Source organism: Camelus bactrianus, chromosome 29 (genome assembly GCF_048773025.1).
Source record: "Camelus bactrianus isolate YW-2024 breed Bactrian camel chromosome 29, ASM4877302v1, whole genome shotgun sequence".
Lineage (NCBI taxonomy): Eukaryota > Metazoa > Chordata > Mammalia > Artiodactyla > Camelidae > Camelus > Camelus bactrianus.
In genome coordinates this window covers 16731818-16748678 of record NC_133567.1, presented here as the reverse complement: position 1 = coordinate 16748678, position 16861 = coordinate 16731818, and positions in this window count along the sequence as shown.

Genomic DNA, 16861 nt, shown 5'->3' with positions numbered 1-16861 from the left:
GGAAGCCATCTGCTTTATTCAAAAAGATTCCTGGAATTGTGACTCTTATTTGGTTCTTACATTATAGTTTCCATTTGGTAACATTGACTAATTAATAGATTGATTGCATTTTGTCTATTTTGACTTTATAGAATGAAAGCTTCTTAAGAGATGTGATAACACCACAAATGGTATTCCAAAGGACAAATAATTGTATCACCTGGAGATAACTCATTACTTAGACAGAAAGAGTTGCTATTAAGGATGGAATATAAGATGCAGAACCTTTATGACTTTATTAAAAACATTTAAATTTCAACATGTCCCTGGGCCCACTGCCTCAGGAAGTGGAAAAATAGGTTTATTGCCTAGATAATTTAGAGTAACCTTTCCTTTTGCCAGAATTGTCTGGAAAATTGTATCAATTTTCTTTTCTGAAATTATAAAGCTTTTTTCCTGAAATTTGAGAAACACTGTTTTGACTAGTTGAAGACATTCAGGAATTCCTCTGCCCCCTTTAAATTCAACATCACTACTAAAAAGTGTTCTTTCTGTTATGTTTGTAGCACTTAAGCTGAAGCTTAATTCCTAAACAGGTTCAATTTTTAAATTTTATTATGAAAATAATATACAGTCATTGAAAAAAGTCCAAACAATGCAGGCTTATATAGAGTAAAAGTAAAGTCATCCACATTCAAGCACCCCTACCTTACTACTCTCTAGAACTAGTCACAGTCAACATTGTTAGGATCACTTATCTAGATATTTGATAGTGTACATCCATGTGCAATATTTTGTCATGGGTGTATATAGTATATAGATTATACATATAAATCTGTATAGATATTTTTCTAGTTCTGGCTTTTTAAATTAACACTATATTTTGGAGATCTTTCCATGCAGCACAAGACTGCATAATGTTCCAAAGCATTGATATACTAAAAGTTATTCAACAATTATGTGTTAAGGAACATTCCAGTGGCTTTCATTTTTGCTAGTTCATACAGTGTTATAGAAAACATTTTTACACATAAATCTATGTGCATATCCTTGGACACTTTGACAGAGATTGCCAAATTGTTCTGCATAAAAATGATACAAATACACATTCCTACTAAGACTCTTACACTTTCCCAGCTGCCCTGGTCTCATGTTCAATCAGCTGATGGGAAAGTAAGAGTTTGTATTACAAATCTCAGATAAGAGAAGAATTTTTGAGCTTCCCAAAATTTTTATTTTAGACTTAGAAGAGGAGTAGAAACTTTTCAGGGAAACCTGTGGGAAAATGACTCAGACAGAGCAAATGGACTATTCAAAGGCCCCCAATCAAGAGAATGTCTAGGGTGTATGAGGGAAAGAAAAGAAGTGTGTTAGAGTGTTTGGGGAGTTGTGTAATTTAAAATATTATGCCTGCTCCTAAAAAGCCTTCAAGGATGGGTTATTCCAAGGCTCTAAGGCTGCCCACTTAAAAAGCCTGGCCTTAAATGATGCTTTGCTAATTGGAGCTAATGCTGAAATGTTAATCAGAAATGACCAGAGGACCACTTCCCCGATGCATCTGTTTTTTGCTAGTTACTCTCTGGAGAAAGTGCCCAATTCATTCATGATGAATTTCACCACGAAAATTAAAGACTAGAAGATGAAATGCCATGATTGGATGTCAATTTGACTCAAGTGAAGCTTTTTTGGTGCCTCTTAAATTGCTTAGCATAACATAGTATGGTTCTTTCTCTCTACAGGGTCAATTCTGAGAGCACAAAGCATTAACAAACAACTACAGCACCACTGAAATCCTTTATAACTTTGACATGCATGCCATATAGACAGATGATTAAGTAAATAAAGCCAAAATTCAGAGTAGTAGTTCCTGAATATTTGATGTATTATAAGCTTAATATTTTTATTAGGAAATAAAAACTGGGAAACTTTTAATATGAATCTTCATATGTATCTCCTTATTGTACTGGAAATTTATTACTCATATGCTACATAAAAAGGAAATAAATAATCTTTTGCTAACATTTTGTTTAAGAATTTGTACTACATATTTCACAAAGGCCTCATGATCATCAATCACTTGTATCTCTTATATGTCTGATAAACTGTTAACAATCTTTTCTCTAATTGATTTAGAGACATTGAAATAACAGGAAGTTAAATATCTCAACAAAGATCATACTGAGAAGCAGATTTTATCTTTCAATTCATTTCATCTCATTAATGTAAAATGTGGCTAATTTAGCTTACTACTTTTTTATATCACTGATACTATGTAAATGTCCTTAAAATAAATCAAACTGATTTCCCCTTTAAAAAAAGTGTATTATAAGAATATGTTTCAAATAAGGGGTAGTTATATTTGCAAATATCATTGCAAATTAAAATACTTTACTTTTCTTTGATTTTTTTGCATCTTACTGATACAGAGTGATAAACACAAACATCATGTCTAATATGATTTCTTTTTCCTGCTATAAGACTAGCTCCTTTTGCCCTTTAAATGATCCTTTTCCTAATTCCTTTCAAGGCAGTTCAGTTGGGCTTGTCAAATATTAACCTCTTCTTGCTAACACTTATAAATCAAACAGGAGTCAATTAATTTAGATGTATTGTTTCCCTTTTTTCCTCCTTCCCAGATTTCCTGTTTGGAATGAAATGTTAAAACATAATATATAAAGTTGGTTCCATTCCTCACTAACTTGTTTTGCTTCAGAATCCAGAATGATTTTGTTAATAATTAGTTTAATACTTTATGAATCGTATTGGTCATCACTGATTTGCCAACTCAAAAAAATACATATATATTCCTTTGGGAATGTAGCTTCTATACTAGGAGCAGTGAAAGCTCTTGCAACTCCCTAGAAAATCATTTCTACTCAAAACTTTGGGAGAACATTATCTGGCATTAAAAAAACAACATTGACATATTATAGAAAACACCATAAATTATTTTAAAAAGTAAAGGTGAGGCTTTAAAGGGATTTTATGATTATACTCAGTGGTTTTGATCTAAGCTCAGCAAATGAATGGGATTTTGCATTCATTCTTCTCCACCATTATTGACAGATACTGCTAAGAGTACTGACCCCAAAAGTGCTGAAACAATTCTATCAAGTAAGTATTTTCATTACCTCTCAGAAAGCAAAGATGCTTCAGAATGAGGCATTAGCAAAAATGTCTCCTTACACTTTACATTTCAGCACATCACTATCTGTTTAAAGGATCATTAAAAATAGTCATATCCAACATCTAGAAACTTTGTTAAGGAAATAATTAAAGAGATACACAACATTTCTATAAAAAATAATCATAACATTGATAATTATTTTTTAGTCATTTTTTTTTTCATTCAGTGATGCCTCATTCCATGAGGATACTGCATATAGGAATGAGTAATAAAAGGTTTGAAAATAGACCGAACAACCAACAATGTCCTGGTTAGGTAAATATATAAGTTGAATTTATATATATACACACACACACACACATATATACACATACACACACAAACATGTATATATGCAAAAACACAGATATTAAAAATTCAAGTTTTCAAATAAAATTTAATAACATTAATGTTCATGGTCTTTTTAATTAAGTGAAAAATAAAGCTGCCAACAAAGCTTATTGATAATAGGCACCCAATTTTTTGTTAAGAAGTATGTATATTTTATCATATGCCTATATTATACATACAAACTAAATACATATGAACACAACACACAAATGTTAAAATATTAGAAAGGCTCTGTCCTGTTGGTGGAATTTGACAATTTTTTATCTTCTTGCTTGTATTTTTCTCTATCTTTTCTTAATAATTATATAATTTATAATCAGAAAAACATCTGTTTTAATACTCAGTAAAACTTTCAGATTCTATTCTATACTCTTTTGGAATAGTGACTATATCCTACTTAACTCTGAGTCACTAGAATGAAAGCTGAAACCACCTGCAGTGCATGGCTTATTCTCTACTTTAGCATAACTCCATTCTACCATTAGGCTGTCTTCACCAATATCACTTTACTATTCCACTGTCTTCATCAACATAAGTTTACTATTCCAGGAAAATCTTGCCCAGGAAGGTAAGTTGCAAGTAACTTTATTGTTCATTTAGAAACTTCCTGGAAAAACCATTTAAATGAACATCAAACTATTAGACTTTTCAATAGATAGCATCATATGACATTTACTCGTCCAGTCTCTTTGTAAAAAGCCCTCCCCTTGCTGTGTCTACCAATGTACACTATCATACCATAATTATCTTTCAATTCTAGTCACCCCTTCCCCCACAACCCTCACATTGAAGCAGCCTCCATAAATAGACTCTAAAACCTCATAAGTATTCTAACTTTGCCTCCTCTCTTCCCTGAGACATGGAAGACTCCATCAGAGTAGAGTTCTCACTTACAAAGGTAAGTTTATTCTTTAGCTGCAGGTTTGTTTGGTACAGTCTCTTTTAAGGAAGTCAGCCTTTGACCAAAGTGTGAGTAGCACAGAGCCTTACACACAGCAGGTGCTCAATAAGTATATATTGAAGTAATGTTCAAATGCTGTAATTCACTGAATTATTGTTAGTGTCTTTGTATCTTTGAGAATTTTAATCTGTGGCTCCATCCACTTTGAAGACAAGCATAAATCGCTGTGTACTTATACTTTGATGTTAGTGGGCACATTTCATTAAAGAAATTTAATTTTTACTTTACCATTTCATTTCCTTTCAAAAGAAAACTTCAATGATTACTGTTCAAAATGAGAAAATTTATTCCATGTGGTTTCTTTTTCTTTACTTCTCACTGAAAATTTAATATTTATCTATGATTGATTAATGCACTTAATTTTTATTATCTGAGTTTTCTTGTAGACCTAAGTTTTGAAATAATAACCTAATAATAGAATTCAATAGAGCTATTAAGAAATAGAGTGGATGCTTGATTTCTGGAAGTTTGTTTGTAGTTATAATTTCTATGCAAGCCTTCTCCTCTCTTCAGCAGCTTAGAACTGAAGAACTTAAGAATGTGCACTGAGAATTAAGCTTAAATCACATATAATGATCAGCCCATAAACACCTTAAGTCATTTCAAAGGGAAAGTGTATAGAAGCATTTCCTTTAGAACATACTTACATATTTAAAGACAGAATGTATCAGTGGGTGGTGGTGGGGTGGTGGTGGTGGTGGTTCCTTGTTATGAAAGCAGAGACAGAGGAACAGAGATAGAGGCAAATGGTACACCTGGACAACGCACTTATGCACTATTAAGCACTGTCACAGAGAGTGTTTCTCAAACTTTAATGTACATACAAATCACCTGGAAATCATAGGAAGATTCAGACTCTTATCTGAAGGTCCAGAGTGAGGCTTGAGATTCTACATAATAAAAAACTGCCAAGTGATGCTAGCACACTTTGAGGAGTAAAGATTTAACTGAAAGGGGCCATGGCCAGTGGACATGCCTTGATTTATCTCTGCTTTTTCTGACTTGATGTCCGTGAAACCAAATTCTGATTATAAAATGGCTTCTTTCTTAGTTTATCTAAATAGCAGTATTATTACTCCCAAGAGTGTACTTCTAATTATAAATTAGCATGTGGGCATTTTAAATTTATGCATTTATTTCTGTGAGCTTCTTAACATGAGTTTGTCGCTATCAGATGAGGTTAACACAAATAATAATAGTTAAGATTTATTGAGTACTTACTCTGTGACAGTCATTATGGTTCTCTATTTACCTCATCTAATCTCACAACTATCCTATGAATTACTATTTTGAGCCTCACTTCACAGATGAGAAGATTTAAGTTTGGATAGTTTAAGTAATTTGCCTTAAAAAAACAGCAAATAAACAGCAGAACCAGGATTGTAACTCAGGCAGTCAGGTCCTATGGTAGACAGAGTAATGGTCTCCATAGATACCCTCCTTCTGATCCCCAGAACCAGTGAATATGTTACTTTACATGTCAAAGGGTCTTGGCATATGTGATTAAGTTAAAGATCTTGACATGCAGGAAGCATCCTGGATTATCTAGGTGGGCTCAATATAGCCAAAAACCACAAGCACCATTACAAGGGAAAGAGAGAGCAGCAGAATAAGACTCAACAAAGGGGAGATGCAATGATAGAAATAGTTGAAATGATATGAGTTAAAGATGGAGGAAGAAGGGACTATGAGCCAAGGAATGCAGTACCTCTAGAAATTGGAAAAGGTATGAAGACAGATTGTCTTCTAGTGTCTACTTGATTTTAGGACTACACATTAATTCTGAACACAAAATAAATTTGTATTCTTTTAAGTCACTCAGTTTATGGTGGTTTGTTATAGCAGAAATAGGAAACTAAGAAAGGACCCAAACTCAAGCCCTTCAACCAACTGTTATGGTCTCAGAATAAGACAGAGGCAGAGAAAATGGAAAGGAGGAACTGAAAACAGATTTTAGAAAAAAAAGAAGAAATAAAACTGTTAACCACTGAGGGATAACAATGTATTTATCAGTTGCTTTGTATAAGGCACTGTGCTTGGCCCTTTATAGATGATATCTTATATAAGTTTATGACAATTTTAAAAATTAAGGCTAATTTTTAGAGAAATTTAAGATTCACAGAAAAATTGAAGGGAAGGTAGAGATATTTTTCATATACTTCCTTTCCCTATATATGTATAGCCTCTGTCATGATCACCAATCCTCACCAGAGTGGTACATTTGTTACAATTAATGAATCTACATTGATACATCATAGTCATCGGAAGTCCATAGTTTACAATACAGTTACGGTTAACTCTTGGAGTTAACACATTCTATGAGTTTGATGTATAATGACATGCATCCTTCATTATGGTGTCATAGGGTATTTTCACTGTCCTAAAAATCCTCTGTACTCTGCCTATTCATCCATTTCTCCACTCCTAAACTCTGGCAACTACTAATCTTTTTACTGTCTCAATATTTTAGCCTTTTCCAGAATCAGTGTGTAGTCTTTCCATATTGGTTTCTTTTACTTGGCAATATGTATTTAAGTTTCCTGCACATCTTTTTTATGGCTTAATAGTTCATTTCTTTTTGGTGGTGAATAATATTCCACTATCTGGATGTATCACAGTTTATTTATCCATTCACCTACTAAAGTTATCTTGGTTGCTTCCAAGTTTTGGGTATTATGAATAAAGCTCCTATAAACATCCAAGTGCAGGTTTTTAAGTGGATATTAGTTTTCAGTTCCTTTGGGTAAATACAAAGGTGTGAACTTGTTTGGTTTTATGGTAAGAATATGTTTAATTTTGTGAAAAATCACAAAGCTGTCTTCCAAAGTGGCTGTACTATTGTGCATTCCCACTATGAATGATAGTCTCTTTTGCTCCACATCTCCACTAGCATTTGTTGTTGTCAGTGTTCCAGATTTCAGATATTTTAACTAGAGTGTAGTGGTATTTCATTGTTGTTGTAGATAAATTTTTGAGGAATGGCTCTCATGGTGGAAAATTTTCATTATTAGAGAATGAATTTGATTTGAGGCACTGACAAAAGATACTCAAGCCAAAGTCATATCCTGAGCCCAAAGAGGAGAATCTCACTGGGACATATTTTATGGGGCAAAGGGTGGGGACAGAAAGATTTAAAATAGCAATATCAATTTCATTCTTAGAATTTTAAACTTGTTCTAAGGGCAAAGTTACGTTTCTCAAATAATGTGGTAAATGTATATTCATTGGAGTAAATCTATAGCTTCCAAATTGAGTACTTTTTGAAAAACATGAACTCTAAAGTATAAGTATCAATACAGTCATTAGAAATTTGAAAAAATTAAAAATAAAATAATTTAAATACAAACTTGTCACATTATGGGCACAGGACATATTTAAATCAATTTATTCTGTCCAGTTGAGTGACAAAGAAGACACTAAATGGTGAGAGTTCATGGGGAGAGAGCAGAACTTACTAATGTGTGGCTGTGGCCAAGTTACTGATCTACTACACAGATCAGATTCCCTCTTTAGTAAAGAGGATTCGTAATAACTATATCTCTGTTATAAGGTTATGAGGATTAAATAAGAGAATTTTCTAAAGCACTTAGAATTCTTGGTGCATAGAAAACACTATATAAATGTTTGTAAACAAATCTGAATTTTTCAACTCTGAGTAATACAGAAACAGCACAATATTCTGAGTGAGCAGCATATGCCTAGAATTTAAGTAAAAAGAGGAGAGTTAGAAACAATGAGGGATTGTTTCAACTTTTAAATTCTCCATAGTGCTTTCTATCTGATCTTTTAAAGGTGTGTTTTGAAATGTTAAGTGGGAATAGAAAGTTGGAATCCTAAATTGCTACATCTGAAAATTATTCTGTCGTCTGTATATCCTTAGATATAATATCCTGTCTTCCTGTGATAATTGATTATATTTACTATTTGTTTAGTATAACATTCTACACTTTCTGATGGGTAATACCCTTTAACACAAGATACAAATATATTGTCTTCCCTAAGTATTTGGACATCTTATCCCTTTTCCATAAAACAGCATTTAATGACCTAAAGCTGGCACTGCTCCCAAAATGTTTCAAGTTCATATTGTTCTCTAATCCTTCATTTCACCACTAACCATTTTCATTAGCCTCCAATTTGTGAGCAAATTTGTCCAAAAATTCTGTCCTTAACTTTCCAATCACTTTGCTAATAATAATCTATGATTGTTTCCAGCTTAATTTTTATTTCATTCTCAACTATGAATTAATCCCTTGCATTTAGTTGGAGATCACTTGAGACTTGCTAATGATTGGTCTCTGTTTGCACTCAGCGGTACTTTAGATTTATACTGTTTATTTGATAATATTGAATTTAATCCATTCATGCAACATTTGTTGAAGACCTAGTCAGAGCTAGACACAAGGCTAGGCTCTGAAGGTGATGAAAAGTATGAACAAAATACCCTCTGTCTAAAGGAGTGTGCAATCTGATCAGGGAGAATGACAGGTGCATAAACAGCTTTTTGAAAAGGTGAAAGAGACTAGTTCTGGAATATATACAAATGACAAAAGATGGCAGATAGTTTCCTTGAATCCCACACTCAGAATTACTGAAATCACAGCTCCTGGCTTCTTCTATGTCTCTTGGTGACAATTAGGTCTAATGGTCTCATTTCTATGTGGAGGATCAGAAGCTGAGCAAAGGATAAAATATTTTAGATCTTTCTAAAGATCTAAATGGTCACTTCTCTTCACGTGTTATTAAATTTCCTGTAATTGTTCATTTCCCTTTACATTCTAAAAAAATATGATGTGTATCATGTAAAGACCCTTATAATAATACACTTTTGAATTAGTTACCCATATTTCTTGAATATTAGAAATATTAGAATTTTTTTTTTTTAGGAAAAAGCTCTAAACGTCTATGCTCACACAGAATTACTCTCAGTCAGTTGAGAAATGTGGGCTCTATTTCAGGTAAATACACAGTATATTTTCATAAAGCTTATGATAATATTATTAAATTTGCTTTTTCAATGTTCTTCTTAGATTCCAAACCTTTGGAAATCTAATTTTAAATAAAATACTTTTGAGTGCATTTAAACATTTCTAGACCTAGTTGATTTGTTATTACTTATCTCCTTTGTCTAGAATTCCAAGTAGCAGCAAAACTTGCTGCTCAGTTGTGGTGGTGAAAAATCTCATGCTGCACAACAGAGCTAATATTGAATTTCACTTCTACCACCAAAGAACGATTTGTGCTTAATACACGTCTGCTCTTAAGAGCGAATACAGATATGTTTAAATTATACAAAGCATTAAGGTAATAAAAACCCCATTTGCTTCAGAAAATTTGCATGACTTGCACCTATAAATACAAAAGTTTCTCCTTTTCTACTCTTAAAAATGTAGTTTCCTTGCCATCTCTTATATCACCAGACTAAAGAAAATTGTACCAGCAGTAAATGACCAGAATATTTCCATTAATTTGGATACTTTTGAAAAATGGCAAAAGGTAATAGTGACGTGAAAAAAGATACCAAAATTATTAGATGTTATGATGAGTACTCTTCTCATATCTTAATTACTTTCATTTGTGACTAACAATTTTAGATCTTGGTGCTATACCCAGAAAGAATTGAAATCACCCTGAAAAGAGATTGCCACCATTGTCACATTCTCTGTACTTTCCTGTGGTCCCAAGAGAAAAAGGAGCGCAGCTCGTTGCAGAGATTTGACTCCCACCCACCCCAATTCCACCTTTGATAATGGAATGTCACTAACAGCACATCATTCTTCTTCTTCTGTTCCTCTCCAGTTCTCCTGAAGGAAAAGATTAGTTCCACTCATAAAAGTGTAAGGATTTATGCTGTTTTTGGTTTCATGTGATTACATCATGAGTCAGCCAAGAGCCAGCCATCAATAAATATTTACTGAACACATATTACATGGTAGGCACATTGCCACTTAACATCAATGTGGATTAGATTCCAACAGTTATGAGCTACTTGGCTGTACAGGAGTCAGGGGTCAAAGGAGTAAAGAAATGCAACACTTCTATGGAAATATTTATTTACATCCTCTGATCTAATGGGATTTAACGGTATCTGAGGTTATCTTGAGAAAGAATTTGAACCATGTTTACTATTGGAGTAAAGATGAATTAAAACAGGCCTGATTGGCTGTGGTAGCCCCGGTATATGTCAGATGACATCCTCAGCTCTTACCTCACAGACACTTACTACCACTCATGTGCCAGATTAAACAAGAATGAGAGGTTAATGAAGTTTAGCTATTGAGTCAGAAGATCTAGGATCTGATTCTTGCTCCATTATTTAGCAGCTCCATAACCTTGGGCAGATTTTAAAACTCCTTCACCTTCTGTTTCTTTATCCATGAATTATTGATAATAAAAACTTAATAGTATGCTGCAGTTTCTCCTTCTGCATACAAGGAGCTTAGAAGTGACCACTCATCCTAACAACAAGTAAAAAGATGAAGAAACTAAAAAAAAAACAAAACAAAAACAAAAACAATGCTTCTAGGATTTATTAGAGAGATGAGGACACAGGCAAAGTGCTGCCCCAAAGATTGGAGGAAAAGGCAAATACAAGGAGTAACAGATTAGCAGTGCACAGAGACCCATGAGAGGAAACCTCCATGAGAAGCAGTGCAGGGGTAGGAAAACCTGAGCAGTAATTGACAAATCACTGGAGGCAAAGGATGAACAAGCCTGAGAATTGTATACTCCAGGGGGACTCAGTCAAAGAGGGTCTCTCACAACTTTGTGAGATTTACTCCCAGGAACTCGACCAGGTCCTGACAGTAAATATTGGAGAAAAATCTCTTTGTGCTCCTGGCAGAGGGAGGGGGAAAGGAATCATTTTGAAATATACCAGAGCACCCTCTTCTTCTTAACAAGGCTGGACCCCCAGAAAAACTAGTTAATCAGATCCTAGCCTGCTGAGGTATTATCAGAGCCTAACTGACCTGGGGAAAGGGAATACTCAACCCCAACCCACTCTGGTCATCCTCTCCAACTAAGTGGAGAGGAAAAAGGAAAAAAGAAAGGAAGGAAGGGAGGGAGGAAGGAAGGAAGGAAGGAAGGAAAGGAGGAAAAGGAAAGAAAAGAAAAGAAAGAAAAGAAAAGGAAGGAAGGAAGGAAGGAAGGAAGGAAGGAAGGAAGGAAGGAAGGAAGGAAGACTTGGGAAGTTCACAATCCAGATTCATGAGCACAAAGACTGTTTATAGCAGGTCCTTTTGCCTTATACATCATGTTTGGCTATCAAGAAAAAAATGACAAGGCATACCACAGGCCAAAAACAAAATCTGAAGAGACAGAATACACATCAGAATTAGACTTAGCAGGGATATTGGAAATACCAGATAAGAAATTTAAAACAACTATGGTTGGTTAAGCACCATAAATATAGCCAACTGATCTGTAACAAATGAGCAAGAGTAACTCAAAGGAGAAACGAGTCTTTTCAACAAATAATTCTAGAACAACTAGATGTCCATGTACAAAAAAGAACCTAGAAACAGACTTTATGCCTTTCAGAAAATTAATTTAAAATGTTATCACAGACCTAATGTATGTTTGAAAGGTAGATTTACGGATCAAAAGAGTCTAAAAATAAATGCAACTTTTGGTGTTGGGAGGATCTCCTATCAGCCTGTTATTTCACAGACACCTCGTTCAGCTTCATAACTAACCTCTTTGTGAGCACAGTGCAAAGATGCAACACTGTGGGGCCTGATTCCACAGCTCTTACTGAAGGCATGAAGGGCTTCTGGGGGAACATTTTTAGAGGAAAGGCTGCAAGCTCAAGCCCAAGATGACTACTTTACTTGGAAAATGAGAAACACTCTAAGGTGTAAACACATAATGCATACTTTAAAATAGCCAGAGGTAGTTATTGCTACTGTGCGAAAAGGAAAGAATATGTTATTAAAAACGTGATCTTAGCTGAAGCAAGACCACCTAGGTCCTTGGCTTTATTTGAACCCTGCATTATTTTATACTTTATATTACATGATTACTGTAGAAACAGTTAAACAAACATGAAAGACTAATGCCATTCAAGCAACATTCCTTTTGTTATTTTTATGTTGTTTTCATTGAACAACCTCATAAAACGTCAACACATTTTTTCTAATTCAATATGTAAATGTTGCAGTTAACCTCATGCCAGAAAGAAAAAAAAATACATAAGAATGATTAAAATGTTTTATTAATTTAAGTATGTTGACAGATAAATTTGTATTCCAAAATCAGTCACCTTAATGTTTATTTTCCAGATCAAAATGTTTCTTTAGCTTTTAAATATACTGTGTATATGCATGCCATAGAAGTTAGGAATATAAACGTCTTCCTTTAGCATGTATTATCATATTATTGAATTCTGACTGGGTGCTGGTAAACAATGGAAATCACTCTTTAAATTATCGTCCTAATGAACTGTTCGACATCATGTAGGCTAAAAATCAAATAGTTGTTTTCAGCTAGAATTCTCCAGTGTACAAATAGGCAAAACTACATAACCATTTCCCGCAGATCAGTTATGCCATGATTCAGGAGTGCGGTGAATGTGTCATTATACTGAACTGTTTAAAATCATTTGACTGGCAGGTGCCACAATGAAGCTATTTTATGGTTAACAAACTATTGGGGGGGGGAATCACCAGGAAAATAGTTTTTGAGAGTTAGACCTTAGTTGCATCAATAACTTCTTAAGAAAACTCTCTCACTTTTCCACCACCGAATGACTGAAATTAGCTGAAGACTGAAGGCTTTAAATCAAAAGCCAACTGAGACTACTTGACTATAGCTGGAGCCTTTTGATTTAGGTGGAAATGTTACGTGCTAATTGGAAGAATGTAAATAAATTTCTTTTGGTATTCAGAGTTTGTTTTCATCTGGCCTTCTTGCTTTTTTTGTTTTTGTAAAACTCACAGTTAAGTGCTCAGACTTAAGAGCCCATTCAATAAGATTTTACAAATAATACACACCCAAATAGCAAAGATATTAGGAGATTTTCTTATTCCTGGAAGTTCCTCGTGTCCTCTTCCAGCCATCCCCATTCCCTATAGGCAACCATGGTTTCAATTACTGTCAGAATGTTGACTCATTTTGAACTTCATGTAAATAAAATCAGAGGGTGTGCATTCATTTATATCTGGCTTTTTTTTAATAGTTTGCTTTTTTTTTTCATTTTTAAGTTTTCTTCTTGTTGCATCTACCGTTGATTTTAGGTCTCTTGTCTTACTAATACAAGCATAAAGATATTAAATTCCCTCTATGGCCTGCTTTATATGCATTGCAAACATTTCTACATTTTTTAAGCTAATAGTCAGCTGAAATATTTTCCAGGTTTTCTTTTCTTTGTCAACTATGTGTTATTTAGAAATGTGCCTCTTAATATCTAAATATTTGTTATTGACTTCCAATTTAATTTCATTATGGTCAGAGAAAATACCCTGTAAAGCTCAAATTTTCAAAATTTGTGCAAGACTTATTTTATGCCCTAGGTTAACATTTATGTTAACAAATATCCCATGTGCATTTGAAAACATTGTGTACACTGGAGATTTGGGGGGAAATATAATATAAATCTTAAGTTACCTTGGTCATCGTGTTGTTTAAGACTGTATTTTTAATGATTGTAGTCTCCTTGTTCTATCAATTATGAGAATGGGTGTTAAAAATGTCAGGTATGGTTTTTGGTTTGTCTACTTTTACCTTTAGCTATGCCAGCTTTTGCTTCATATGTTTAGGCATTTACAATTTTTATACCTTCCTAATAAATTGTCCATTTATCTTATAAATGGACACTCTTTTTTTCTGGTAATGTCCTTCGTTCTGAAGCTAATTTATCTAATATTTACACAGCCACATCAACTTTTCTATGCTTAATATTTTCATATATGTCTTTTACCTTTCTTTTCTATTTAACCTATCTGCATCTTTATAAGTGGACTGAATATAGCTAAGCCTTCTTTTTATGCTTGGTCTGACTCTATCTCTTTTCAATTATAGTATTTAGTCCATTTCTATTTAATATAATTATTAATGTGATTTTACTTAGATCTACCATCTTGCTGTTTATCAGTTGACATATCTTTTAATTGTTCCTTTTTAACTCTTTACCTGACCTCTTTTTTCAATTTATTATTTTTTAGTATTTCATTTTATCTCCACTATTGTCTTATTATTGGCTCTTTGATTTATTTTTCAGTTATTACTCTAGAAAGTGCAGTATGAAATCTTAACATGTTATAATCTAACTAGAGTTAATATTTACCTTTATATTAAATGTTAAAACCTTAAAAATACAATTACACTTTCCCCATTCTTTTTGTACTTTGTCACATAAATTTAATAATAGATACATTAAAAGGCTTCACAATACAATGTTATCATTTTTGTTTTAAATCTTCAAGTAATTTTTAAAAAATTAAGACAAGAAGAAAGAATTTTTTACATTTACACATATCTACAATTTTGGGGTGCTTTTCACTCTTTTCCTTAGATCTGACTTCCATTTGTTGACATCTCCCCATATACATAGCCTGAAGAACTTCCTTCAGCATCTTAAGTCAGTTTTTGTGCATCTGAAAATGTTTTCATTTCACCCTTGTATGCAAAGAATATTTTTCCAGATAAATAATTTTAAGATGACACAATTTTTCAATGTTAGATGATCTAAGAGACATACTAATCATTTGTTTTTACAGATGTTCCATCTATATCTGTATGAATTTGAGACCTGGAAATGTCTGTAATTGTTAGCTCATTACAGATTGTCTTCATTTAGTTAAGCATTGACATAATATCATTGACTTCTACATTCATAAAAATCTTAATGAGGAAATTGTTTTGCATCTTCTGTAAAACCTCTACCAAACATGTTGTTTATTATGTTCCTCACATTAGGATTCTTAATTCTATTAGAATTTAGAAATAGAACAAAAGTTAATCCTACTGAGAATATGTTTCCTTAAATTAAGGTAACTATATGAACCATTATATTTTACTTTTTACCTTGAGAGTCAAAAAAAAAAAAATCTTAAGGCACAGTCTGAGTAACTGAATTAACATAGATGCAGAACCTAAAAGTAAATTGCTTTCCTGTATGTGACAATGTTCTTTTCTTTTAATTTCATTTTTTAATGTAGTCAAGGTATAGATATTTTACAAATTGTTATTTCACATCTGGTAGAAATAACATAATTCAAAAAGTTTATATATATATGTATATATATTTAGTATATGTGTATATATATTCAGTCCTTTTCTGTTGGCGTGATGTCTTATTGAGCTTCAACCTCCACCCCCCCCACACACCCAACACACATACAGTCAGGAGGCCTTTCTGAAGGAACATCTCTTGTCTAGAGCTATAGTTATATTACAACCAAAGCAGATGAAGATGAAGAGGCAAATAAATGAGTACAAAGGAATCATCAATACAGAGATTAGAACAAGTCTAAATTTTAAGAACTGAGATGAGGCCCAGTTGACAAATAGAAAATGGGTCTATAAAAAACTAAGGAAAACACTATGCTACCTGTACCTGGCTTCTGTATGTTCTTTCTGACATGATGTTTAGCATTCTGGCTCCACTAAGGGAAAGCTGATGGAATATAAACAGAAAAAAAAAAAATAAAAAAAAAACATAGATATGACAAAGAGTTTTAAAAAAGTGGGGCTTATTTTAAAACACATTTGACAAATACAGTAAAAATGATACACTGTCCATCCTTGAACCTGCCCTTTTCCTTTATTTACTGCAGTATATTTATCTGAATACCTAACATAAGGAAGGCATTTAAGCTGGGATGAATTAAACACAGATTTAATCTTAAAGAGATTTTATTTTCAGTTGGTAGAGAATTTAGATAAGTTCAAAAATATCTAGAGTCCAAGGTAAATGTGACTTATAAGAAATGTATACAAAACCATAAGAGATGTACAGAAAACATGCTAGGAAGGTGAGAAAAAGAATGAAATTATTTCCAGGCAAGGCTTCACAGGTGATTTATAGGGATACTAGACTTTGAAGAAGAGATAGGAAATAGAAAGTCAAAGATATAAGTGAGGACAAAACATTAATGTTATGCATATATATCTGTATACTGTGTCTTATTTTGAAATAACAGCAATGAGGTGAAGATTTGGTGGTGGTCAGAGTGGTGGTGGTAAACACTGTTTGTATCTTCCACTCCATAGAGAACCTGGCATAGTGCATCCTCAGGTATATAGTTAATACTTTAGGAATAATGGTTATTGCATGTGTTGCCCTTGAATATTTTAATTACAACCATGTTTTGTATAATTAGAATAGAATACATTGTAACTAATTTCCCCGTTGACTAAAGTGGCACAAATACCACCTCTTTCCTTCTCCCTTAAGGTAGCAA